We start from the raw sequence: 26,968 nt of genomic DNA, 5'->3' as shown, positions 1-26,968 counted from the left end.
TTGTATTGCTATAAACTTCCCTCTTAGAACTGCTTTTGCTGCATCTCATAGGTTTTGGATTGCTTGTTTTCATTGTCATTTGTCTCTAGGTATTTTTGGATTTCCTCTTTGATTTCTTCAGTGATCTCTTGGTTATTTAGTAATGTATCGTGCAGCCTCCATGTGTTTGCGTTTTTTACGGTTTTTTCCCTGTAATTGATTTCTAATCTCATGGCGTTGTGGTCAGCAAAGATGTTTGATATGATTTCAGTTTTCTTAAATTTACTGGGGCTTGATTTGTGACCCAAGATGTGATCTATCCTGGAGAATGTTCCGTGTGTACTTGAGAAGAAAGTGTAATCTGCTGTTTTAGGTGGGGCTAATGCTGTTTTAGGATGGAATGTCCTATAAATATCAATTAAATCTTTATGGTCTATTGTGTCATTTAACGCTTGTGTTTCCTTATTAATTTTCTGTTTGGATGATCTGTCCATTGGTGTAAGTGAGTTGTTAAAGTCCCCCACTATTTTTATGTTACTGTCGATTTCCTCTTTTATAGGTGTTAGCAGCTGCCTTATGTATTGAGGTGCTCCTATGTTGGGTGCATATATATTTATAATTCTTATATCTTCTTCTTGGATTGATCCTTTGATCCTTATGTAGTGTCCTTCCTTATCTCTTGTGACATTCTTTATTTTAAAGTCTATTTTATCTGCTATGAGTATTGCTACTCCAGCTTTCTTTTGATTTCCATTTGCATGGAATATCTTTTTCCATCCCCTCACTTTCAGTCTGTATGTGTCCCTAGGTCTGAAGTGAATCTCTTGTAGACAGCATATAGATGGGTCTTGTTTTTGTATCCATTCCGTGAGCCTGTGTCTTTTGGGTGGAGCATTTAATCCATTCACGTTTAAGGTAATTATCGATATGTATGTTCCTATGACCATTTTCTTAATTGTGTTGGGTTTGTTTTTGTAGGTCCTTTTCTTCTCTTGTGTTTCCCACTTAGAGAAGTTCCTTTAGCGTTTGTTGTAGAGCTGGTTTGGTGGTACTGAATTCTCTTAGCTTTTGCGTGTCTGTAAAGCTTTTGATTTCTCCATCGAATCTGAATGAGATCCTTACAGGGTAGAGTAATCTTGGTTGTAGGTTCTTCACTTTCATCACTTTGAATATGTCATGCCACTCCCTTCTGGCTTGTAGAGTTTCTGCTGAGAAATCAGCTGTTAACCTTATGGGAGTTCCCTTGTGTGTTATTTGTCGTTTTTCTCTTGCTGCTTTCAATAATTTTTCTTTGTCTTTAATTGTTGCCAGTTTGATTACTATGTGTCTCAGCGTGTTTCTCCTTGGGTTTATCCTGTATGGGGCTCTCTGCACTTCCTGGACTTGGGTGGCTATTTCCTTTCCCATGTTAGGGAAGTTTTCAACTATAATCTTTTCAAATATTTTCTCAGGTCCTTTCTCTCTCTCTTCTCCTTCTGGGACCCTTATAATGCGAATGTTGTTGCGTTTAATGTTGTCCCAGAGGTCTCTTAGGCTGTCTTCATATCTTTTCATTCTTTTTTCTTTATTCTGTGCCACTGCAGTGAATTCCACCATTCTGTCTTCCAGGTCACTTATTCGTTCATCTGCCTCAGTTATTCTGCATTGGTTCCTTCTAGTGTAGTTTTCTTTTCAGTTATTGTATTGTTCATCTCTGTTTGTTTGTTCTTTAATTCTTCTAGGTCTTTGTTAAACATTTCTTGTATCTTCTCGATGTTTGCCTCCATTCTTTTTCCGAGGTCCTGGATCATCTTCACTATCATTATTCTGAATTCTTTTTCTGGAAGGTTGCCTATCTCCACTTCATTTAGTTGTTATTCTGGTGTTTTATCTTGTTCCTTCATCTGGTGCATAGCCCTCTGCCTTTTCATCTTGTCTATCTTTCTGTGAATGTGGTTTTTGTTCCACAGGCTGGAGGATTGTAGTTCTTCTTGCTTCTGCTGTCTGCCCTCTGGTGGATGAGGCTATCTAAGAGACTTGTGCAAGTTTCCTGGTGGGAGGGACTGGTGGTGGGAGAGCTGGCTGTTTCTCTGGTGGGCAGAGCTCAATAAAACTTTAATCCACTTGTCTGCTGATGGGTGGGGCTGGGTTCCCTCCCTGTTGGTTGTCTGACCTGATGCGACCCAACACTGGAGCCTACTGGGGCTCTTTGATGGGGCTAATGGCAAACTCTGGGAGGGCTCACACCAAGGAGTACTTCCCAGAACTTCTGCTGCCAGTGTCCTTGTCCTCACGGTGACACACAGCCACCCCCTGCCTCTGCAAGAGACCCTCCAACACTAACAGGTAGGTCTGGTTTAATCTTCTATGGGGTCACTGCTTCTTTCCCTGGATCCCAATGCGCACACTACTTTGTGTGTGCCGTACAAGAGTGGAGTATCTGTTTCCCCCAGTCCTGTCAAAGTCCTGCAATAAAATCCCGCTAGCCTTCAAAGTCTGATTCTCTAGGAATTCCTCCTCCTGTTGCTGGACCCCCAGCTTGGGAAGCCAGACGTGGGGCTCAGAACCTTCACTCCAGTGGGTGGACTTCTGTGGTATAAGTGTTCTCCAGTTTGTGAGTCACCCACCCAGCAGTTATGGGATTTGATTTTATTGTGATTGCGCCCCTCCTACCGTCTCATTGTGGCTTCTCCTTTGTCTTTGGATGTGGGATATCTTTTTTCGTGAGTTCTAGTGTCTTCCTGTCGATGATTGTTCAGCAGTTAGTTGTGATTCCAGTGCTCTCGCAAGAGGGAGTGAGAGCACGTCCTTCTACTCCACCATCTTGAACCAATCTCTTTATGTCCATATTTTCTACTGGATACTTTAACATATTTTTTGTAGTTATTTTGGAGTCCTTGCCTAATGATGCCAGCATCTGTTATCTCTGGATCTGCTTCTTTTGGCTGTTTCTTCTCTTGACTGTGGCTTCCAGTTTCGCCCTTCTTTGTATTTCTCATAATTTTTGATTACATGCTAGATATTGTGTGTAAAAGAATTGTTGACACTTCAGTAATTTAAAAGGGCATGGCCTTCTTTCAGGCCAGTAGAGTGTGGGCTGAGTCAGTCTCATTTGTAATTGAAATGGGTGTGTGCTTTGGTGAAGCTTTAGTTAGATTCATTTCATCACTGACTTCAGATGGTTTGAGGGAAGAATCAGGACTTTCCCTTTAGCAGGTATTGGGATCTTATCCCTGGCAAAACTCTTCATGCTTCACAGCCCAGCACCAGCTTACTGTGGAAGATTTGTTTTTCAGCTAGACTGCCAGCTTTTTGGGTTACTGGAGAGTTTTCTTTGCAGTCTTGCCCCAGCTTTCTATACCTAGGACATCTCTTTCTGCCCAGCTGTTCAGTCTCAGCTTTTGGATGACTTCAGAGTGGCCTGAGTGAAGGCCTGAAGTGCCTGAGAGATTTTCTCATATTTTTATGCTCTGACCCCTGCCTTACCCCTGGGGACAGTCCCGTAGGTGTCAGGGCAGATGTCTCTCAACACTCCTGCCCTGTCTAAGCCTTTAGTGTATTCTTGCTATGTGTTTGGTGAAGATCCATGGGGAAGAGTTGGCTGGTGGTGTAGACCTACTCTGTGGCTGTGTCTCCTTGGAATTCTAATCCATATAGCAGTCCACTTGCAGCCGTTAATTAAAAATTTGCCGGTTTCTCCTTATTCCTGTCTATTCCTGTTCTTCCTGCCACTTTGCTAGGAATGAAAGCTGGGAAGGGCCTGACACATTTAGGCTTCTTTGATCCTCAGCTCCCTGATATATTTTAAAAACTGTGCCTTTTTAGTTAATCTGGCTTGTTCTCATTGTTAGAGTGGGAGTGATTGCTCTTACAACTTTCAACTTGTGATTTTTTTAGCTTAATGTTGTGTTTCTCAGATTCATTTATGTTGTTGCATATGTATGTAATTAGTTTTTATTGCTATAATATTTGGTTTGTTTAAATATGCTCTATTTATTCCTTATACTCTTTCTAATATTTCTTTCTTTGACTTCTCACTGATTCTTGGCATTTACTATCACTTTATAGGGTAGAATATGCAAGGCTGCCTCTGCGTAGGTTTTGATTTCTTCTTAAGGACGTCCTGGCAATGACTGTGATGTCTAGACCCAAATGCTTAGGCCTGGGTAACTGAGAGAGTTTAGCATGGGACGCAATCTGTTATGCTTTTACATGATGATAAAATATTTATCAAAATGATAAATCATGACTATCAACTAGTCATTGAAGTTGTATACAGTTAAGAGCAAGGTTTAAAGAAATATATATCCTTATGATGAGTGAGGTACTTTATCACAAATTTCACCTTCATCTTCATAGTTTAATTTGACACTAGTTTTTCATTGATTTTAAGAGAAAACTTTAACTTTTTTCCCCTCACTTGTAATTTGGGTTTGGAAATTCTTCTCTCATCTCATGTGTAACTTAGATACAGCCCCTCAGAGTACCTGTAATTAAGATTCTGTTACCAACCGCTTCTCATGTAGCTGGTTTTCGTTGACAGTCCTGATAGAAGGATTTCTGATTGAACCAGCCAGCCCTGTGCTCTTATAGACTCGTCAGTCTCCCTGCTCTACTTGAGAGAGAAAAATCTCTTCCCTGCCAAGATCAGGCCCAGGATGAAGAGAAATGTGATGGCTGTGTGTGTGTGTGTGTGTGTGTGTGTGTGTGTGTGTGTCTCCCTTTCCCTCGACTCCATTTCTCCAATTTGTAGAGGTTGTCCTATCCTTAATTTTGGCCTGTTTTGGCCCCTACCTCCTTGACCCTTCAGCTGAGAGCTGTCATACCGTTAGAATAGACTTCCTTGTTCCCCCCCCGTCCCCCAGAGATTTTTGAAGTAGACTTGCTTTCAACTATAAGGAGACTGTTTTACTTCAGAAGATTTTAAGTGTATTTGGAGAATACAAACCATTAAGAAATGTGAATTTCCATACATCTTCAAACTGGGCTTTTAAAACTTCTGACTTCAGAGACCACGGCGACTGGTCTTGCTGTTGAGAGCCATTGGAATGCAACAAGGCTGTGCAAGGTGGCTGATAGAGGAGGGTGTAGCCAACGGCCCCCTAGGGTGGATGTGGTTTGCCTGGAGATAGTCTTATCGGTGGAGGAATGGCTGGCTGTCTAACTCACTTGGGAAAGAGTTTAAGTTTTATAGTCTGATATCTTTTGATGGTTTTCAGGCGCTTCTCATGAAACAGCTTATTTTAACACAAAACACTGGAGTCTATTAGAGGCATTAGTCCTACTTACTGCAGTGGGAGATTACTGTCTCTCCTTGTACAGATAGTAGAAATTACTGTCTCTCCTTGTACAGATAGTAGATTTTGTCTTCCTTGACAAAATCCAGTGTCCCTTTTTTTCCGTTTTTCTTTTTCCTTTTCTCTCAGTGGTATAAGAGCCTGTGACTACGTTCCCTTTTTTGGAAACTTTTTCTTCCTTTAGCTTCTAGGGTGTTCATCTTCTACTTACCTTTAGTTACTTCTTTTTCTCCTGTATTATATCTGTTCTGTCCTCCTTGCCCTTAATTACCTTTGTCCATTCCCTGTCTGCCTTTCTTACTTTCTCAAGCAAGTTTGAGCCATCATGGTGACACTCTTACCTCTCCCAGTGTGACTTCATCTGTCTCTTGTCCCCTGCTTAGAGCACCTGCTCTCCTGTCTTGCATTTCCTCTTGCCTGTGGAGACCTTTACCCAGATGTCCTCTGATGCCCAGAAAACAAGGTATTGAAAACCAAATGCATTGTTCATGGCTCCACCATTCTCATTAAAGAAAACACTCCTCGTCCCCAGAGTTCATCCTGGAAGTGTTCTCTCTTTTCGCCTTCCTCATATACTTTCAGTTACCACACTCTACTAATCTTTTGCTTTAATGTCTCTTAGGATGTATTCTTCTTGCTTCCATACTTATGTAGTGGGTTTCAAACATATTCACAAAATCTTTAAGCCTCTTCCCATCAAAAAAAAAAAAAAAAGATGGAGCGTAATTCTCCCCTCGAATATGGTCCAGCCTTAGAGACTCAGTTCTAAAGAACAGAACATGGCAGAAGTGATGCTGTGTGATTTCTGAGGCCAGGTTAGAAAATGTGGTAAAGCTTCCACCTGGTACATGGGCCATCTCTCTCTCTCTCTCTCTTTCTCTCTCTTGCTCTCTCTACTGGGGACATGTACCTTAGAGCCCTGAGCTGCCATGTAAGAAGTCTAGCTATATAATACAGAGACCATGCGGAGAGACCCCAGGCCATATAGAGACAGAGGTGCCCACGGATGCCCAGCTGTTCTAGCCTCTGGCTGTTTGAGTCGTTATGGCTCAGAGGCCAGGTGTGTGAGCGTGTGAACCTTCACATGGTTCCATTCCATGCCTCCCCAGTCTCTGAGCCACCCTGGTCGAAGCTGAACGGAGCAGACATGAGCTGTCCCTGCCCAGCCCTGCCCACATTGCAGATTTGTGAACAAAATAATGTTGTTCCAAGTCAGTATGCTTTGGGGAGGTTTATTAGACAGCCATAGTAACTGGAAAACTTCACCACCAGAATTTCTCAAATGAAGTGTTGAGACTGGGTTGGAGCATGCAGCAATCAGTATGTGACTGGCAACACTCAGTGCTGGAGTTAGAGCATTTGTTCTTAATTACAGTAGATTCAAGGCCAGCTCCTCTCACTCACCTCCATTCCAGCATGCCCTTGAGCAGGAGAGAAAGGAGTTGCAGCTAGATAAGGCATCCAAAAGTGTGCCAACCCCAGACCTCCCTTGGGAGGGGTGTCCTTTGTCACATGTGTCCTGGTGGGAAAGTAGTTTAGTCCCAGTGGTCTAGGCCCTCATCACCCCGGGGCCACTCCTGGCTTCCTTTCTCAAGTTCCCTTCCATGCTGTGTTCGTTGCATTTATAGTGGTAGACTCACATGCCCATTATGTGGAAAAGTAAATCCACACAAAACTTAAAAAGTGGTGTTCAAGGACTTTCTGGATTTCTCCCGCTTTACTGAGTATAGATGAGAACCTCTCTTCTCTAAGAGCTCTGTGTTGAGCAGTCCTGTCTGTTTATTTTGGAGAGGGTTGAATGTGGAAGCACGGTCCGGATAGGGATGCCTCCCTGACACTGCTGTGGGCTGGATGTCCACTCTTCCCTGTTATCGAGAAGGCCAGCGACCTGGCTCGCCTGCCTGTCATGCTTCTGACCTACTGAGGCCTTTCCAGTAATGGCCTGTGGTGACCTTGTATCTGCAGAGCTGTGCTGCCCCAGAAGTGGGCACTAGACAACCAGTGACTCCCAGCGAGCTGATCTTTCAGATTTATATAATCAATGCCATTTCTCATCTTGAATGGTACTATTTTGGGGTCTTTTGATGCCATGAATTTCCCATATACACATTCTTGATAACAGATAAGGGCATATTTGAACATATAAGCCAAAGTCAAGTTAAATCCTGCAGCTATATATAGTCTATTTGTCTTTATAACCAGGGAGAAGAATTCTTTACTCAGATTATCTCATACTTACCAACTTGATATAAATTTTCCTGCTTCTTTTTTTTTTTTTTTTTTTCCTGCTTCTTTTTAAGACAGCACCCTATACAAATTAAATTCCAGAATGGTCCCAACACACACATTTAAATGATGATTTCTACTCTGTTTAGAAGACCTACTGAGTTTGTGTTTCTCTTCCTATTCCATTAGCTTTAAGCATATTTTGCACAGATATTTCAAAAAGTATGCTCTTGCCTTTTTAAAAATAAATAGATACTGAAAGTTAGAGAACTCTTCATCACAGCATTATTATTTAGTCAGGATTAACATTGAATAGTATTGTATAAAAAGAAATTATTTCTTCTTTGGCTCAAAATTTTAAAAAGGGTGAAAGGTATTATTTTAAAGCTATATGCCTTTATTGAAGTAGGAAACTATTTCCATTCTATTTTTTATTTAGAAGTTGAAGTGGCAGCCAAACAGAGTCCCACTTATTTGTAACTAAACTCTTCCACCTCTTGGCTATGGATGGTGACAATTGATCGGGAAAATGTCATCTCCTAGAACATGAGATTAATATTCTTCTTCATTCTAAAGAAGGTGTGAAATTATTGATTTTACAATGTTGTGTGGGTTTGTTCCTATCACCCAGAGTTGACCCTAGTTGTTTTCAAGAAAGATCTTAAGCTTTCCTGAGTGGGAGCCCCGAATAAGCATAAAAGGGGAGAGTTCAAGTGTGGAAATAAGTGAAGACTCGCATTCCCTTCACCTCATTCCCTTTACCGCACATACGTTTTCTATTGCTGTCATAGCAAGTTACCACACACTTAGTGGCTTAAAATGATACCGATTTATTATCCGACCATTCTGTGGGTTAGAAGTCCAACACGGGTCTCCCTGGACTAAAATCCAGGTGTCAGCAGGGTGTCCTCCTCTGGCAGCTCTAAGGGAAGTCCATCCCCTTGCTTTCTCCAGCTTCTAGAGCTGACGTGTGGCCCCTCTCTCTGCCTTCAAAGCCAGCCACAGTCCCTCTCTGGGTGCCTTCCTTCTGTAATCACACCTCCCTCTGCCGACGGCCAGGGAGAGCCCATGTGATTAGAGTGGGCCCACCCAGGTCACCCAGGGTAGCCCCCCCATCTCAAGGCCATTAATTTAATCACAGATGCAAAGCCCCTTTTACAATGTAAGGTAACATATTCACAAATACCAGGGGTTGGGACACGGATGTCTTTGGGTGGCCGTTATTCTGTCTGCTACACCCCCAGTCCTTTGTAGTTTCCATATTAAGCTGGACTTGAAATGCTGAAGACTTTTATACACGCTGAGAGAAGGGCTTGTTAATCAGACATCATAAAATGGGTGCATGAAACGGACCCCTTGATTATTTGCAGAATTCCGAGGAATTCCAAATGAGATGAGGCAGAGTATCTCAGGGGTGGACTGAACTTGACTCACCTGATTAATGTCACACATAGGGTCCCCAGGGAAGCCGACTCTACAGGTTTACCTGTAGAGCATTTAGCAGGGAGCTACACCTACGGGGGAGCAACACCTGTGGGGGACAAAGAGAGAAGCACCAGGCAGACAAGTCACTGTAAAGTCTCCGCCCATCTTGCCGGCCAGGGAAACAGGTCTTTATACCCCTGCATTAACCAGCGTTAGATGTCAGCTGCCCCAGGAAGGGGGCAAGATCTCCGGTGAGACCACTCTTTCCAGCTGCAGGCAGTTTTCTGAGAGAGACTCGGCTGAAAGCTGGCAGATGCCAACATTCCCAGCAGCTGGGGGAATGGGTGCTTCTGTCCTGAAAGAATAGGTGGTGGGGTGCGGTCAGGGGTTGGGGGTGGTTATCTGTCTGCCTGACGACAGCATCCACTACAGTTAGGCACAACTGAATGTTGCAGATGGGTCAGCTGCCCAGTGGGATGACCCAGGCTTTGGGGGACAAACCAACTGCAGGGGTAAGAGGGAATCCAGCCTGGCAGGCAACAGATGGGATCGGGGTGGCCCAATGATTTAATCTTGTGGAGTTTGGAGACAGAGAGGTGTGTCAGTGGAGGGCAGGGTCTCAGGCCCAAGACTGAGGTTCAGTAAGAAGTTTTGTTCCTGGCGGTGGGGACGGGGCTGGTGGGGCATAAGTGCCAGGTGAGGCTCCGGTTCTGGAGCACTGTAGATCAGGGCCTCAAGCACAGGGAACCTGACGAGCCCAGGGCGGGGATGTAGTCCTAGGACCGGACACAGTGTCAGGGTGGAGGGGCAGTCGGCTGGCAGGGGGAGAGCCCCTGACGGTGGGCTTCTGCTGCTCTGTGCCCTCTGGGGCTGCATCTAAGGGCCTGCTGAGTTTGGGGTAGAAAAGGGACATGAGGCTAGAAACCAGGCTGAACTTGGCATGTAACTACATTTCTTTCTCAGTGTATGATAGACTTGTCTCCCCCAAAGAAGGCTTTTAAATATTTCATTGTTTTCCTTCCCTCTTTCTACCTTAGACAGGATAATGGGAGTAATTAGTGATACTCTAGAAAAAGACTTGAAAAAGAACTTTCTCTTCTGAGTCAGGAAGGCTGTGGAAATATTTTATAGGAACACAGTACATTGTATCAAATGAAACTATTTCTTCTTCACTTTAAAACAAATATCGCCATTTTAATTTATTGTCCATTTTTTGGCTAGGGAAAGGCATTTTGTAGTTATAATGATTCCACTGTCAATAAGGCTGCACTTTGCATCTACATTGACCAGCACAAGGGAAGAGGAAAAGCTCTGAGTATGTATCTGTGCGATAAACATAAAGTGCAGGTTTGGCAAATAGCTTGCTTACTTTTTCAATATCCACAGGTTAATTCAGCCTCCAAAGAAAAATGGTTTTACTTGAAGTGTCTGACCTAATACATAAATCAACATAATGAAGACATTTATGAACCTATGTGATTTTTCTGGAGGGAACCTAAGGTTTTTCTCTTTGCCAGACTGGTTGATCAGACCTTGCTTTCCTTTTTCTTCTTTTAACAAATTTATTTATTTATTTTTGGCTGCATTGGGTCTTCGTTGCTGCCTGCGGGTTTTTGTCTAGTTGTGGTGAGCGGGGGCTACTCTTCGTTGCGGTGCGCGGGCTTCTCATTGCCATGGCTTCTCTTGTTGCGGAGCATGGGCTCTAGGCCCTCAGGCTTCAGTAGTTGTGGCATGCGGGCTCAGTAGTCGTGGCTCACAGGCTGTAGAGTACAGGCTTAGTAGTTGTGGCTCACGGGCTTAGTTGCTCCGCAGCATGTGGGATCTTCCCGGACCAGGGCTCGAACCCATGTCCCCTGCATTGGCAGACGGATTCTCAACCACTGCGCCACCAGGGAAGCCCAGACCTTACTTTCCTGATTACAGCACTTAGGCAAATAGATAAAATCATCCCTCTTAATAGGAGCCTAATTTCCATTCCTTCAGGCCACCTATTTTTTCCATATCTTTCTTCATGAATATTTCACTTTTCTTTTACTTTTGCTAGTATTTCTTTGTCTCTTTACTCAAGACATATTTGAGTATTTATTGCATGCCAATTACAAGGAGCCATGTGTTGGAGATATATGTAAGACATACTGTGCCCACTGTAGGCCCAGGCCCAGCGCGGGCTCCCCACAAACACTAGTTAGATTACTTTGAAAAGGGACACGGGATGGTGATATTTGGTGCAAGGAGAGTTTTGCTCAGAATCAATTGTGTTGTCACCATGAGGGCTGGATTAAAGGCTTTCAAAAGCCAGAAACACTAAGAAGTTTATGTGGCCAACCCCCTTTCCCACCACCAAAAGTAATGTATATGCCAAAATAAATTGTAAGACACAAAAACATATTTTTCCAATTCCGAAATTCTGAGTAAGTTCACTGAAGCTGAACTTTTCTCATTTTTTACTCCCTTGTCCCATGGACTTCCCAAAGCATTGTGTGGTCTGCCCTTGAGGTAACCTGGTGGAGGTCTGACTGTGGAGAGTTGTCAGGGTGGAGCCAGGGGCCAGCACAGCCCTGCAGGGCTTTCCTGGGCTTCAGTGCTGCTGCCACCACTGCACTCCAACCCGGAAGGCGGTGATGGGGGTGCACCCAACACCCTGAACTGCAGCTTTTTCAAACCTTAAGGGAGTGACCTATACCCAGCAGTACATCACTGAGATCCAGGACACACACACACACTCACAGAGATGAAAATTTTACAAAGCAGCGCTTCTCTGACCATGCGCAGTGAGCTCTATTCTATTCTACTCTATTGTTTTATTCTAGAATATTTCACTTAAAAATGCTTCTTGACCCACTAAATTGATTTCATGACCCACAGCCCACACACTGAGAAACACTGCACCACAGCCTCGCACCCTCCACACGCCGCGGCTGCCGTGGCCCCAAGCCTCCTGTCTTCACCCGCGCTGTGCCTCCCACTTCCAACCTTGCACCCGTGAGGCCGCGCACAAGCCATCTTCCCTGCTGTAACTCAAGCCTGCGTGTTTCCCGAAGCCTTCCTGACGTCCCCAACAGTGACTCTTCCCACGCGTCTGGAGGGGCGCAGCGCACGCCTTCCTCTCCTCGGGCTGTGAGCTCGCTGAGCGCACATCTGTCCCACTGGCTGTCCCACTGCTCTTCTGTTCCCACGCATCTGGACTAGTGGGTGGCACACAGTAGGCACTAAATCAGTGCTTGCGGAACTGCATGAAAACAGTAATGTCCTTGCCTGGAGGGGCCAACAGAAACCTGCCTTCCAATCTTCCTACATCCATTTCCAAGTTCCCGTCCAGGCATGGAGTGTTTGCATTAACCTCCTTCGTTATTTATGGGTCAGATGCTAAAGCCTTTTCTCAAGAGGCATTGCAGTAACTCTTACCAGTAACCCAACGTTTAGACATAGAGGTCAAAGACATAGAAACGTGGGTGTTTCAAATAATGGACTTTAAAAAAAATTTTTAGAAACACAGAAATATGTAAACATAGGTGCTTTTCAAAATAATGCTTTTTTCATGATTAATGTTGACTCTGGTCAATTTCTTGGCAAACTGCGTTCTAGAATTTTACTAGCTATATCCAGGAATCCTTTTCTTTTACTTACGATCATATAATGGCAAAACTGGTAAAAATCCCCCCATTTTGCAGATGAGAAAACTAAGGCCCATGAGGCTAGATGACTCACGCAGGGTAACACAGAGGCCTAACAGCAAAGGCAGGGTGGGAACGTATGCTCATTGCCAGTCTGGGGCTCCCTTGCTCTTGACTTAAGGAAGGTAGTGAAAGGGAGTGTGATTTTCTCCATCCTCATAACTATCAACAGATCTTATCTTCAACATGAAATTCTTTTGAGAATTTCTCATTTTAAGCTTATATGTCTTCCTTGAGAAAAGTGATGAGTGAGCCACATTTCATCCCTCATTTGAAGGTATTAATATTCTCAGACTGGTGATGCGTACATACTGTTGCTTTCTGAACTGGATTTGTTGCGTTGCACAATAAAAAATTACGTTCATCTTCACCTGAGTTCATAGATTTGGCTTTATTTTAGAGCACCTGCTTTCATTAAAGTCTAAGCACATACAAGAAAACACAAATACAGTTCCTAATATGCACTCTTGGATGGGAAAGGGGTTTTAACAAAATTTCTTTGTGCTGTCCTTCCAGCAAATACCATTTTGATGTTTCACACACAAGCTGTGAGGAAAGTAAATAACCTTCTAGGTGATGAACCAAAGAATACATTTTGTGAAATTTGTGGTCATTTAGTTGGGTTGGAATGAAATAGTCATTGATGTTTCTTTCTTTTTTTCTTCCATTTTTTCACCCTTACCCAACCTGTGAAAGAGTCTGTTTCTTTCTTCCCTGCCCCACAGACCCATGGCTCCTAGGACCCAGAACTCCTGCACTGTTGTTCCCTGCCTTAAGGATTCAAAAGGGCGTGGGACTGGCCTGAGAACTCTGCCTCAGGGCAGAGTTTATCACATTGTTTCTGTGGTAAAACACATTCCCACTTTCAAACAACCAACATGGAAATTAACTTTGGGGGCTGTCTGTTCACCAGAAAAGAAAACTCATTTCTTAGGAGCTGATTAGCTAAGCAGAGCTCATTAGCTTAGCTTCGTTTAGCCAGTATGATCTCATTAGCTAAAGTGACACCGTAACATGCACACTCTCAAGCACCTCACTGGGTCAGGGAGAATGAGAGGCAGCCAAGGAAGGTGGCTCGCATGCTGCGGAGCTGCAGATGCTGGGCTCCTGCCAGACCAGCGCCAACCTGCGCCCAGACCGCTGCCCAGCACAAAGGCACAGCCTGAGGATGGTTCCCACTGGGCCTGCCTATAAGTGCCAGGTGCCTGCGAAGGGCTTTCGTACATTATCTTAATCCTCACACAACCTCGACAGTAGGTACTGTTAAATCAGTCCCATTTTACAGATGAGAAAACAGATTAAGTCACAGATCATTAGAGCCTGTTGTCCATAAAAATTGTATTTGCTGAAAGTGGCAGGTGGATTTTTTTTGGGGGGGGGGAAGTTGGTGTCCTTCTATACTAATTAGCAGTGCCATTATTCAATATTCTTTGCTTTCTTAAGACGCCCGAGTGCCGACAGAAGCCTTAGTAGGTATTGAGTTGGTTTATTGAGAGTCTTTCCCATTTCTCTCAAAAGTGCAGCTGTCTGACCCTCAGTTTTCTCCTCTAAAAATGGAATAACAGTAGCTTCTGGCAGTTCCCTAGCAGCGATTGGTGGAGAAAATGTTTCTGGAGCATTTAACACTGTGTTTAACTCACAGACACAGATGACTGGTTTTTAAATAAACTTTTAATTTTAGTATATTTTTATATTTACAGAAAAATTGTGAAAATAAGTAACTTTTCAGTTTGCTTGTTCATATTCCGCCTCTTTTTCATATGCTCTTTAGACATTGATAGATTTTTCTCATCAGGAGTTAAGAGCTCATGAATGAATTCTTTATGCACTACTGGCATTTCAGGAAAAAAGATATATACAAGTAAATTAGAAGCGGTGGGTGAAAAAGACAATTCTCCCAAGTCAGTCCATGCAGAGCATTCTTACCCATACGCCTTCAGAGGTGGTGGAGTCCAACCTTGGAGTGAGAAGAGCAACAAAGCTGAATCTCCTCTGTTTCATTTATTTATTTTCTTGGCTAATTAAAAAAATATATTTGAAGTAGCTCAGGAATATTTTATCCTACAGTCTGAATCCAGAAATGTGAAACAAGGAGAGAAACCCATCTGGAAACATTTTTGCATCGCCAAGATCCCGTGCAAAACCTTCCCCAAGTAGGCTCAAAAATGTTGTTTTTTAATGTTCTTTCCTCATTTGGGGTGTGGAAATTTGGCCAGGAAACCTGACCAAGAGTCTATATGGATGAAGATAATGATTTAGAAAGTAGGTTGTGTTGTTAATAACTACACTACATATTTGCATGAGGAACTGAAGTTTGAGCCACAATTTACTCAAATAGAAATGATTTTTTTATTATAACAGCCTAGCAGTGCTTTCACTTTACAAATGAGGCTGTGGTTCAGTGCTTAGACATAATGATCAACCTGAAAAATAAAGCACTGTACAAACAAAGACATTTTATCATGATTTTGTAATAATTCAGTGTTATGAAGGCGGGCGTGGACTGCTACATGAAGATTAAGTCTTAGATGGGGTATCAATTGAGAATTCTGGATAATTACTCCCCAGCCCCATCCCCACTCTGACCCCAGTCTTTTCCTCTTTGTTCCCTTTTCTATTTGGAACATGCCACCCTTGGCATCATTTGTTGAGTTAAGCCTTGGCCTTTCGAGGGCATGCTCCTTTAACTATTAATTCCCAATGGGAGAGGTAATACATTAAGTTTGTATCATGCCAGCTCCAGAGTGTGTGTTAGCTTATCACTTTCTCACCAGGTCTGAGGCTCTAAATAGGAAGCTGCTTTGGGGGATGGTGAGGGATGGTGCAGAGATTAATTAGGGAGGGAAGGGCATAGGAATAGGAAAGAGGAAGAAGGGGGAAAGGATTCCAGAGTCAAAGGGACCCATGTGTCTGTTTTGCCATTCCTGACCCTATGATGGGTCCCAGGTTTTGTTATAAGTGGGATCATGATTATCACGTTGAGTTTATGATATTGGTAGACTAGGACATTGAATTCATACGCATTTAGTTGAATATGATTTCAGAAAAATTTAGCTCCAGGAGTTGGATGGAATTTGACTTGCTGAGTGAGTGGAGGGCATATTCCCAGACTCAGAAGGAATATCTGTTTAAGCCAGAAGTTCTCCAGAAGCATCCTGATTGCTCCATCACTAATTTATATGATACTTTTGTGTAAAGTTGAGAAAGTCATTCCTTCAAGGTGATTTATTTCCAGCCGTCAGGAAATTATCATTACATAAATATTTTTATTAAAACAAAGATACTTCTCTGCTGGAAAGTTATCAAAATAAAGATATAATTCTATGATATCTACAGTGTAAATAGTGCCTCTTAATTGTAATGCTTTTGTTCATTGCACGAACTGTGCAACTGGACATATGGCCCTTCTTCATTTTTCTCCAGTCTTCCTCTTTCTCCATTTCTTTGGCGATGCTGGGTCCCCACTGACCTAACAGCCTGAGGTGCAGAAAAGCCTGTGCCTGTCTGCAAGTCAGAAAGGGAGGCTGGGAGAAGGAAATACCTGCTTGTCGAATACCCAGGTGTCAGTCATTAATGTATGTACTGGCTTTTCATTTAAGCACCACCATTCTCAAACCTTGGATTAGAAATGCCCTGGGTATATAATAATATTTCCATAAGTGTAACAGGCACCCATTATGAGCCAGGAATTTGGATACCTGTCACTAATCCTTCCAACAAGTGGCCCTGCAATGCAGGCAGTTCCTATGGCTCAGAGAGGGTGGGCAATTAGCTCAGAGACACCCATCTAATAAGTGACAGAACTAGGATGTGGGTTTAGGCCATGGGACTGCAGACCTGCTGTCATTCCTTATGGACTTCATTCTGCCTTCCTCACCCCGTGCCAACTCTACAAGGCTGGGCTGCCCTGCAGTCCCACCTCTGGGACCAGGGTAGTGCCTTGCCTCCCCCTTTCCTGCATTTCCAGTGAGTACAGGCTGCATCCCAGAGGTGGTCTCTGGATAGGGAACCCTCCGCCCTACAGTCATCACTTGGATAAAGGTCCCAGACATTTCATATTCTTCCTAGGTTTTGCTGGCCTGATTTCCCTTTGTTAAGCCAAAATTTATTGGATGCAAGAAAACTTCCCAGCAATCCCTTAGAAGGAAAACTAACTCGTAGGGTTCTTCCCATTATGAAATTAAATTCTCCAGATAATTGTTTTAGACTGCCCAGACCAAGCCACTTTTCATCTGAGAACACAGTAGCTGTCTCAGCCCTAAAGTAAAAGCAAAAAAAAAAAAAAAACGGTGAACTCTGGGTGCTTTGACCACATGATTATAATAAAATTGGTGTACTTTCATCCTCAAGAAGGGCAGACCTGGGTGCTTATATGTTCATTTAATTCGTCTGACGGAACAAACACTTCTTGTTTGCCTGGCTCCATGTTCCGTATTTATTTCAGGTTGATTAGGATGGCATGTGAACTTAGAAGTAAATAAACTTTGATTGGGTGGGTCGCCTGGCTAAGTAAACTCACCATCTACTTCTCAGAAATCAAATAATCAGGAAGCAGGTTGTTTTTATGTGAGTCCTATATGCTCTTGTAAGTATTGTCATGTTGCTACGAAATATGAGAGTCTTTCCTCAAAAAATGATAAGGGCCAAATGTGGACCTACGCCCAAGTAGGAGTCAGAAATATTAATAATGTTAAATCTTTAAGAAGTCATTTCATTGGCAGAATCTGATATGCAGGGTATATATCTGTTTTATACATCAATTTTAGCTAGGATTAGGTTTGCTGTGGATAATAGAAAACACACCAAATAACTGACTTAATCAAGATAAAAGTTTATTTTTCTTCCATGTAAAATGTCAGAGGTTGGCAGTGCAGGCTGGCCAGGCAGCTCTGTCCCACAAGGTCTACGGAGATCCGAGCTCCTTCCTCTCATCCTTTCCTTATTCCTTGGGATGTGACCCTTGTTCCTGTGACCAAGATGGCAGCCAGAGCTCTAGCTATTGCATCTGAGTTCCAGGCACCAGGATGGAAAAGAGAAGAAGAAGGGGCAAAGAGGAACCCCCAGCTGCCTCCTTTAGAGCTGCTGTGTGGCCTCCCCATGCATATCCCATTTGCTGGGTCCTGGTCACTGGTCCTACCTAACTGCAAAGGCAATTGGGAAACGAGTCTGTTCTGAGCTTCTGTGTGCCCTGCTCAACCTCCTGTTACTGGGGAAGAAGAGGCAAACCGATGCTGAGGAACAACCAGTCTTCCTGCCTCTGTGTCCTGGGAAGTGGCTGTGTTGAATTCACAGGGTGGCAGTGGGTGGCACCTTCTGAAACTGGGCTGGGTGAGACATGAGGTGGGCCCTCTGTGACATTAATGTAACAACTCCTCAATCATCTGGTTTTTTTTTTTTCGTTTTTTTTTTAACATCTTTATTGGAGTATAATTGCTTTACAATGTTGTTAGTTTCTGCTGTATAACAAAGTGAATCAGCTATATGTATACATATATCCCCATATCCCCTCCCTTTTGCGTCTCCCTCCCACCCTCCCTATCCCACCCCTCTAGGTGGTCACAAAGCACCGAGCTGATCTCCCTGTGCTATGCAGCTGCTTCCCACTAGCTATCTATTTTACATTTGGTAGTGTATATATGTCAATGCTACTCTCTCACTTCATCCCAGCTTACCCTTCCCCCTCCCCGTGTCCTCAAGTCCATTCTCTACATCTGTGTCATTATTCCTGTCCTGCCCCTAGGTTCATCAGAACCTTTTTTTTTTTTTTTAGAGTCCATATATATATATATATATATATATATGTGTTAGCATATGGTATTTGTTTTTCTCTTTCTGGCTTTTTTCACTGTGTATGACAGACTCTAGGTCCATTCACCTCACTACAAATAACTCAATTTTGTTTCTTTTTATGGCTGAGTGATATTCCATTGTATATATGTGCCACATCTTCTTTATCCATTCATCTGTCGATGGACACTTAGGTTGCTTCCATGTCCGGGCTATTGTAAATAGTGCTGTAATGAGCATTGTGGTACATGACTCTTTTTGAATTATGGTTTTCTCAGGATATATGCCCAGTAGTGGGATTGCTGGGTCGTATGGTAGTTCTATTTTTAGTTTTTTAAGGAACCTCCATACTGTTCTCCATAGTGGCTGTATCAATTTACATTCCCACCAACAGTGCAAGGGGGTTCCCTTTTTTCTACACCCTCTCCAGCATTTATCATTTCTAGATTTTTTTATGATGGCCATTCTGACCAGTGTGAGGTGATACCTCACTGTAGTTTAGATATGCATTTCTGTAATGATTAGTGATGTTGAGCATCCTTTCATGTGCTTGTTAGCCATCTGTATATCTTCTTTGGAGAAATGTCTATTTAGGTCTTCTGCCCATTTTTGGATTGGGTTGTTTGTTCTTTTTGTTATTGAGCTGCATGAGCTGCTTGTATATTTTGGAGATTAATCCTTTGTCCGTTGCTTCGTTTGCAAATATTTTCTCCCATTCTGAGGGTTGTCTTTTCGTCTTGTTTATGGTTTCCTTTGCTGTGCAAAAGCTTTTAAGTTTCATTAGGTCCCATTTGTTTATTTTTGTTTTTATTTCCATTTCTCTAGGAGGTGGGTCAGAAAGGATCTTGCTGTGATTTATGTCAAAGAGTGTTCTTCCTATGTTTTCCTCTGAGACTTTTATAGTGTCTGGCCTTAAATTTAGGTCTTTAATCCATTTTGAGTTTATTTTTCTGTATAGTGTTAGGAAGTGTTCTAATTTCATTCTTTTACATGTAGCTGTCCAGTTTTCCCAGCACCACTTATTGAAGAGGCTGTCTTTTCTCCATTGTATATTCTTGCCTCCTTTATCAAAAATAAGGTGACCATATGTACGTGGGTTTATCTCTGGGCTTTCTATCCTGTTCCATTGATCTATATTTCTTTTTTTGTGCCAGTACCATATTGTCTTGATTACTGTAGCTTTGTAGTATAGTCTGAAGTCAGGCAGCCTGATTCCTCCAACTCTGTTTTTCTTTCTCAAGATTGCTTTGGCTATTCGGGGTCTTTTGTGTTTCCATACAAATTGTGAAATTTTTCGTTCTGGTTCTGTGAAAAGTGCCATTGGTAGTTTGATAGGGATTACATTGAATCTGTAGATTGCTTTGGGTATAGTCATTTTCACAATGTTGATTATTCCAATCCAAGAACATGGTATATCTCTCCATCTGTTTGTATCATCTTTAATTTCTTTCATCAGTGTCTTATAGTTTTCTGCATACAGGTCTTTTGTCTCCTTAGGTATGTTTATTCCTAGGTATTTTATTCTTTTTGTTGCAGTGGTAAATGGGAGTGTTTCCTTAATTTCTCCTTCAGATTTTTCATCATTAGTGTATAGGAATGCAAGAGATTTCTGTGCATTAATTTTGTATCCTGCTACTTTACCAAATTCATTGATTAGCTCTAGTAGTTTCCTGGTGGCATCTTTAGGATTCTTTATGTATAGTATCAGGTCATCTGCAAACAGTGACAGTTTTACTTCTTTTCTGATTTGGATTCCTTTTATTTCTTTTTCTTCTCTGATTGCTGTGGCTAAAACTTCCAAAACTATGTTGAATAATAGCAGTAAGAGTGGGCAACCTTGTCTTGTTCGTGATCTTAGAGGAAATGGTTTCAGTTTTTCACCGTTGAGAATGATGTTTGCTGTGGGTTTGTCATATATGGCCTTTATTATGTTGAGGTAGGTTCCCTCTATGCCTGCTTTCTGGAGAGTGTCATAAATGGGTGTTGAATTTTGTTGAAAGCTTTTTCTGCATCTTTTGAGATTATCATATGATTTTTATCCTTCAATTTGTTAATATGGTGTATCACATTGATTGATTTGCATATATTGAAGAATCCTTGCATTCCTGGGTTGAACCCCACTTGATCATGGTGTATGATCCTTTTAATGTGCTGTTGGATTCTGTTTGCTAGTATTTTGTTGAGGATTTTTGCATCTATGTTCATCAGTGATATTGGCCAGTAGTTTTCTTTCTTTGTGACATCTACGTCTGGTTTTGGTATCAGGGTGATGGTGGCCTCATAGAGTGAGTTTGGGAGTGTTCCTCCCTCTGCAATATTTTGGAAGAGTTTGAGAAGGATAGGTGTTAGCCCTTCTCTAAATGTTTGATAGAATTTGCCTGTGAAGCCATCTGGTCCTGGGCTTTTGTTTATTGGAAGATTTTTAATCACAGTTTCAATTTCAGTGCTTGTGATTGCTCTGTTTATATTTTCTGTTTCTTCCTGGTTCAGTCTTGGAAGGTTGTGCTTTTCTAAGAATTTGTCCATTTCTTCCAGGTTGTCCATTTTATTGGCATATAGTTGCTTGTAGTAATCTCTCATGATCCTTTGTATTTCTGCAGTGTCAGTTGTTACTTCTCCTTTTTCATTTCTAATTCTGTTGATTTGAGTCTTCTCCCTTTTTTTCTTGATGAGTCTGGCTAATGGTTTATCAATTTTGTTTATCTTCTCAAAGAACCAGCTTTTAGTTTTATTGATCTTTGCTATTGTTTCCTTCATTTCTTTTTCATTTATTTCTGATCTGATCTTTATGATTTCTTTCCTTCTGCTAATTTCAGGGGTTTTTTTGTTCTTCTTTGTCTAATTGCTTTAGGTGTAAGGTTAGGTTGTTTATTTGAGATTTTTCTTCTTTCTTGAGGTAGGATTGTATTGCTATAAACTTCCCTCTTAGAACTGCTTTTGCTACATCCCATAGGTTTTGGGTTGTCGTGTTTTCATTGTCATTTATTTCTAGGTATTTTTAAATTTCCTCTTTGATTTCTTCAGTGATCTCTTGGTTATTTAGTAGCGTATTGTTTAGCCTCCATGTGTTTGTATTTTTTACAGTTTTTTTCCTGTAATTGATATCTAGTCTCATAGCATTGTGGTCGGAAAAGATACTTATACGATTTCAATTTTCTTAAATTTACCAAGGCTTGATTTGTTACCCAAGATATGATCTGTCCTGGAGAATGTTCCATGAGCACTTGAGAAGAACATGTATTCTGTTGTTTTTGGATGGAATGTCCTATCTATCAATTAAGTCCATCTTGTTTAATGTGTCATTTAAAGCTTGTGTTTCCTTATTTATTTTCATTTTGGATGATCTGTCCATTGGTGAAAGTGGGGTGTTAAAATCCCCTACTATGATTGTGTTACTATCGATTTCCCCTTTTATGACTGTTAGCATTTGCCTTATGTACTGAGGTGCTCCTATGTTGGGTGCATAAATATTTACAGTTGTTATATCTTCTTCTTGGATTGATCCCTTGATCATTATGTAATGTCCTTCTTTGTCTCTTGTAATAGTCTATTTTAAAGTCTATTTTGTCTGATATGAGAATTGCTACTCCAGCTTTCTTTTGAGTTCCATTTGCATGGACTGTCTTTTTCCATCCCCTCACTTTCAGTCTGTATGTGTCCCTAGGTGTGAAGTGGGTCTGTTGTAGACAGCATATATATACGGGTCTTGTTTTTGTTTCCATTCAGCCAGTCTATGTCTTTTGGTTGGAGCATTTAATCCATTTACACTTTAGGTGATTATTGATATGTATGTTCCTATTACCATTTTCTTAATTGTTTTGGGTTTGTTTTTGTAGGTCTTTTCCTTCTCTTGTGTTTCCTGCCTAGAGAAGTTCCTTTCGTATTTGTTGTAAAGCTGGTTTGGTGGTGCTAACTTTTGCTTGTCTGTAAAGGTTTTAATTTCTCTGTCTAATCTTAATGAGATCCTTGCTGGGTAGAGTAATCTTGGTTGTAGGTTTTTCCCTTTCATCACTTTAAATATGTCCTGCCACACCCCTCTGGCTTGCAGAGTTTCTGCTGAAAGATCAGCTGTTAACCTTATGGGGATTCCCTGGTATGTTATTTGTTGCTTTTCCCTTGCTGCTTTTAGTATTTTTTCTCTGTATTTAATTTTTGATAGTTTGCTTAATATGTGTCTTGGCATGTTTCTCCTTGGATTTATCCTGTATGGGACTCTCTGCACTTCCTGGACTTGACTGACTCTTTCCTTTCCCATGTTAGGGAAGTTTTCAACTATAATCTCTTCAAATATTTTCTCAGACCCTTTCTTTTTCTCTTCTTCTTCTGGGACCCCTATAATTTTAATGTTGGTGTGTTTAATGTTGTCCCAGAGGTCTATGAGACTGTCCTAAATTCTTTTCGTTCTTTTTTCTTTATTCTGCTCTGCGGTAGTTATTTCCACTGTTTTATCTTCCAGGTCACTTATTTGTTCTCCTGCCTCAGTTATTCTGCTATTGATTCCTTCTAGAGAATTTTTAATTTCATTTATTGTGTTGTTCATCATTGTTTGTTTGCTCTTAATTCTTCTAAGTCCTTATTAAATGTTTCTTATATTTTCTCCATCGTATTTCCAAGATTTTGGATCATCTTTACTATCATTACTCTGAATTCTTTTTCAGGTATGCTGCCTATTTCCTCTTCATTTGTTTGGTCTGGTGGGTTTTTACCTTGCTCCTTCATCTGCTGCGTATTTCTCTGTCTTCTCATTTTGCTTAACTTACTGTGTTTGGGGTCTCCTTTTCTCAGGCTGCAGGTTCGTAGTTCCCGTTGTTTTTGGTCTCTGCCCCCAGTGGGTAAGGTTGGTTCAGTGGGTTGTGTAGGCTTCCTGGTGGAGGGGACTGGTGCCTGTGTTCTGGTGGGTGGGGCTGGGTCTTGTCTTTCTGGTGGGCAGGGCCATGTCCGGTGGTGTGTTTTGGGGTGTCTGGGAACTTAGTATGATTTTAGGCAGCCTCTCTGCTAATGGGTGGGGTTGTGTTCCTGTCTTGCTAGTTGTTTGGCATGGGGTATCCAGCACTGGAGCTTGCTGGTTGTTGAGTGGAGCTGGGTCTTAGCGTTGAGATGGAGATCTCTGGGAGAGCTCTCGCCGATTGATATTACATGGGGCTCTGAGGTCTCTGGTGGACCAATGTCCTGAACTCGGCTCGCCCACCTCAGAGGCTCAGGCCTGACACCCGGCCGGAGCACCCAGAGCCTGTCAGCCACACGGCATTAAGAGAACCTACCCCAAGGCCCAGCCAGGCATCTGGTTTCGGAAGCTCTGATTGGATCCCACCTTCCGGAGACCAGGCAGCAGCAGGTTACCCTCCACTGTGGCTGGTGCAGGGAACTGCTCCCCTTCGCTCTTCTCAGCAGAAGCAGTGCAGGTCCTGTTCTCTGAGGTGACCTCCTCTCTTCCGGCGAGGTGTTTGAGGGGTGCCCAGCCACTCCTGTAGTCAATGCCTTCCTCCATGGATGCTGACTGAGCAGCTACGGAAGTCCAGCACTAGAGCGCAGCAGGTGACAGAAGACACCACGCCTCTACCATGGAGCTCACGTCCCAGCGGGGAGGCTCCAGAATCCGGGGAAGTAAAGGAGCGAATGAACTGCCCTCAGCCTTCTCACTTCTTCCTTCTCTTCACCTCCACCATCATCCCATGGAAGTGTTTCTCCGTGGTTCCCTGATTCCCCTAAGGGCGCAGCGGCTGCCGCGTGGAGAGGGTTTCTCTCCGCCTCCTGGCTGCTGTCCCAAGAGGTGGCCAGCGCCTCCCTGGAGCAAGCCTGGCTTGTCAGCACTTCACTGGCGGCTTCTGTTTGTGGCCGGGAGACTGCCTGGCCTTCGGGCATCTGTTTTTCATTTCTGGTTTGGGATCCTCTAGATCCCAAAGGTCAGCCAAACTGCACTCAAAAAATATGTTTTGCTTACTTTGTAATCACCTTCCACTGAGGGTGGGAAAACAAGTAAGGGTAGAACGTGCCACATCATTTTAGTGCTATTCAGGCATGGCGATACTTACTTGTCTAGTAAAATTCGCTGGATTTGTTACAGTGCATTAAAAAAAAAATGATTTCTGAGTGAAAAAGTAAGAATTTATGTATAAAAGTTTGCAGACCTTCAAGCTTAAAACAATTTAAAAAAAAACCCTCTCACAAACCCAATTATGAGGCAGCTTAGAAAAAACAGGCTCTGGGGATTTCCCTGGCGGTCCAGTGGTTAAGACTTCGCCTTCCAATGCGGGTTCGCCTACCTGCGGGTGTGGGTTTGATCCCTGGTTGGGGAGCTAAGATCCCACATGCCTCGTGACCAAAAAACCAAAGCATACAAAACAGAAGCAATATTGTAACAAATTCAATAAAGACTTAAAAAAAAAATGGTCCACTTTCAAAACCAAAAAGTAAAAGAACAGGCACTGAAGTAATAGCTAGTAAGGAAGTAGTGCACCAGACGAGTCCATTTCTCTTGGAAGTGCTGTGCGGTGTGGCAGGTGAAGGAAGCGATGGATGTAATGTTGTCTGCCTTTTAGCAAGGTACTTGACTCCATCTTCAACATCATTAGCTAGGGAAATGGCCCAGGACAGTGGCTCATACACCACAGCTGATAAAGATTCCTGGGAAGCTTTTTTTTTTCCCCTGTGTTTTCTACTTATATTTTTGTTCACTCCTGTTCAGCTTTCTTCAGAGATACTCCTTTTTCCAAGAGCAACTTAAATGTTTATGTTCTCTTAGATTGTGACTTGGCAATCCTGGTATATTTCATTTTTATTTACCAAATATCTGCTTTCCCTCCTGGGAGAGGATTATACTTCTCGACCCCTCAGAAGTCAGAACTTGTGGCTTGCTTTGACCGTGGAAATGTGAGCAGAAGTTTTTTTTTTTTTTTTTTTTAAATAAATTTATTTATTTATTTATTATATTTAGCTGTGTTGGGTCTTCGTTTCTGTGCGAGGGCTTTCTCTAGTTGCGGCAAGCGGGGGCCACTCTTCATCGCGGTGCGCGGGCCTCTCACTGTCACGGCCTCTCTTATTGCGGAGCACAAGCTCCAGACGCGCAGGCTCAGTAGTTGTGGCTCACGGGCTTAGTTGCTCCGCGGCATGTGGGATCTTCCCAGACCAGGGCTCGAACCTGTGTCCCCTGCGTTGGCAGGCAGATTCTCAACCACTGCGCCACCAGGGAAGCCCAGAAGTTTTTTTTTTAAATTAATTTTTATTGGACTATAGTTGATTTACAGTGTCGTGTTAGTTTCTGCTGTACAGCGAAGTGAATCAGTTATACATATACATATATCCACTTTTTTTTAGATTCTTTTCCCATGTAGGTCATTACAGAGTATTGAGTGGAGTTTCCTGTGTTATACAGTAGGTCCTTATTAGTTATCTATTTTATATATAGTAGGGTGTACATGGGAAGCTTTTTAAAATGCCATCTTTTGGGTCCCACCTTAGACCTAGTGAATCAGAATCCTGGGGCTTGGGTTGGCATAGTGAGAGTAGTGATAAAACTCAGGAGATGCTATTTATTAAAAGCTATCAATGAGTGGAAAAAATTATTTCCAAAGTCTCAAAATGTTATATACTGTATGATGCCATTTATACAGCATTCTTAAAATGACAGCATTATAGAGATGAACAGACAGGTGGTTAGGGATGGGGAGGGAGGGTGTGACTGTGAAGGGCAGCAGGAGGAGTTCCTTTGTGTCACCAGGACTGTTCTGTGTCTTGATTAATCTATACATGTGATAAAATGTCATAAAATTATATGCAAAGACACATCAAATAAATGAATGCATGCAAAAATGGCGCAATCTGAGTAGAGTCCGTAGTCCAGTTTATAGTACTGTGCCGACCGCCTTCCTTTAGTTCTGTAAGATGTCACGATCGGGGCAGGTTGGGTGATGGGTACATTTTTACACAGAAAATAAGATCTGAGACAAGAAGGTTAAGGAAAACAAGAAGAGGAAGAAGAGAGAAATGAAGAGGTTGAGTACTATGCAGTATTTTTACAACTTCTTGTGAGCCTATAATTATTTCAGAATAAAAAGTTAAGAACTTTCCAGGTGCCTCTGATGTGCAGCCCTGGTTTAGAGCCCACAGCCACCGGATGTGTGTGCCCTTGGTGGCTACGGGTGGGTTAGTGTGAAAGTGCAGGGGGGGCACAGGCAGGAAGATTAGTCTTGGATCTGAAGTTTGTTGAATGTGTTACCAACGGCTGTGTAATGGAATACGCTTTGCAGTGGGAATTGTCTTAGCTTGGAGTGATCATGACCGTCGAAATTCAGGTGAAAATGATGGTACAACTAAAGTGACTTAGGTCGACTAGAGAATGAAGGGTCATAAGAAGAAGAAGAGCTCAGGGTGGAAAGAGCCCAACTGGTGCACCCAGGTTGGAATCCGAGCAGAGTCACATGTCAGGTTCAGACATGAAGTTCTGGGAGTCACTTTGAAGGACAGCCAGCCCTTCAGCCAGTCCAGTGAGCATGAAGACTTGCAAAGGGAGGTCTCTAGGAAAGGAAAAGGGTATGGAAATGAGTACTTTTTGCCCCAAAGGCTACAGACGTTAACAGCTCCCAAATCTGTGTGTTTTAGAGG

General features: G+C 42.5%; 1 protein-coding gene and 1 long non-coding RNA gene across 5 annotated transcripts in view; both read left to right on the top strand.

The window, feature by feature from the left end:
• Nucleotides 1-26,968, top strand: part of ZDHHC14 (zDHHC palmitoyltransferase 14) — a 271,873-nt gene that overhangs the window by 12,122 nt on the left and 232,783 nt on the right. The gene's annotated exons all lie outside the window — the stretch shown is intronic.
• LOC309667327 lies at nucleotides 1,683-13,066 on the top strand. The gene is made up of 2 exons (XR_014267710.1): nucleotides 1,683-2,304; nucleotides 11,772-13,066. It is a non-coding gene; the product is annotated as an uncharacterized lncRNA (long non-coding RNA).

This window comes from Balaenoptera physalus (assembly GCF_965194825.1).
Source record: "Balaenoptera physalus genome assembly, chromosome: 9".
NCBI classification, from domain to species: Eukaryota; Metazoa; Chordata; class Mammalia; order Artiodactyla; family Balaenopteridae; genus Balaenoptera; species Balaenoptera physalus.
Note: the sequence above shows the minus strand (reverse complement) of the source record. Positions and strands in the feature narration are given on the sequence as shown.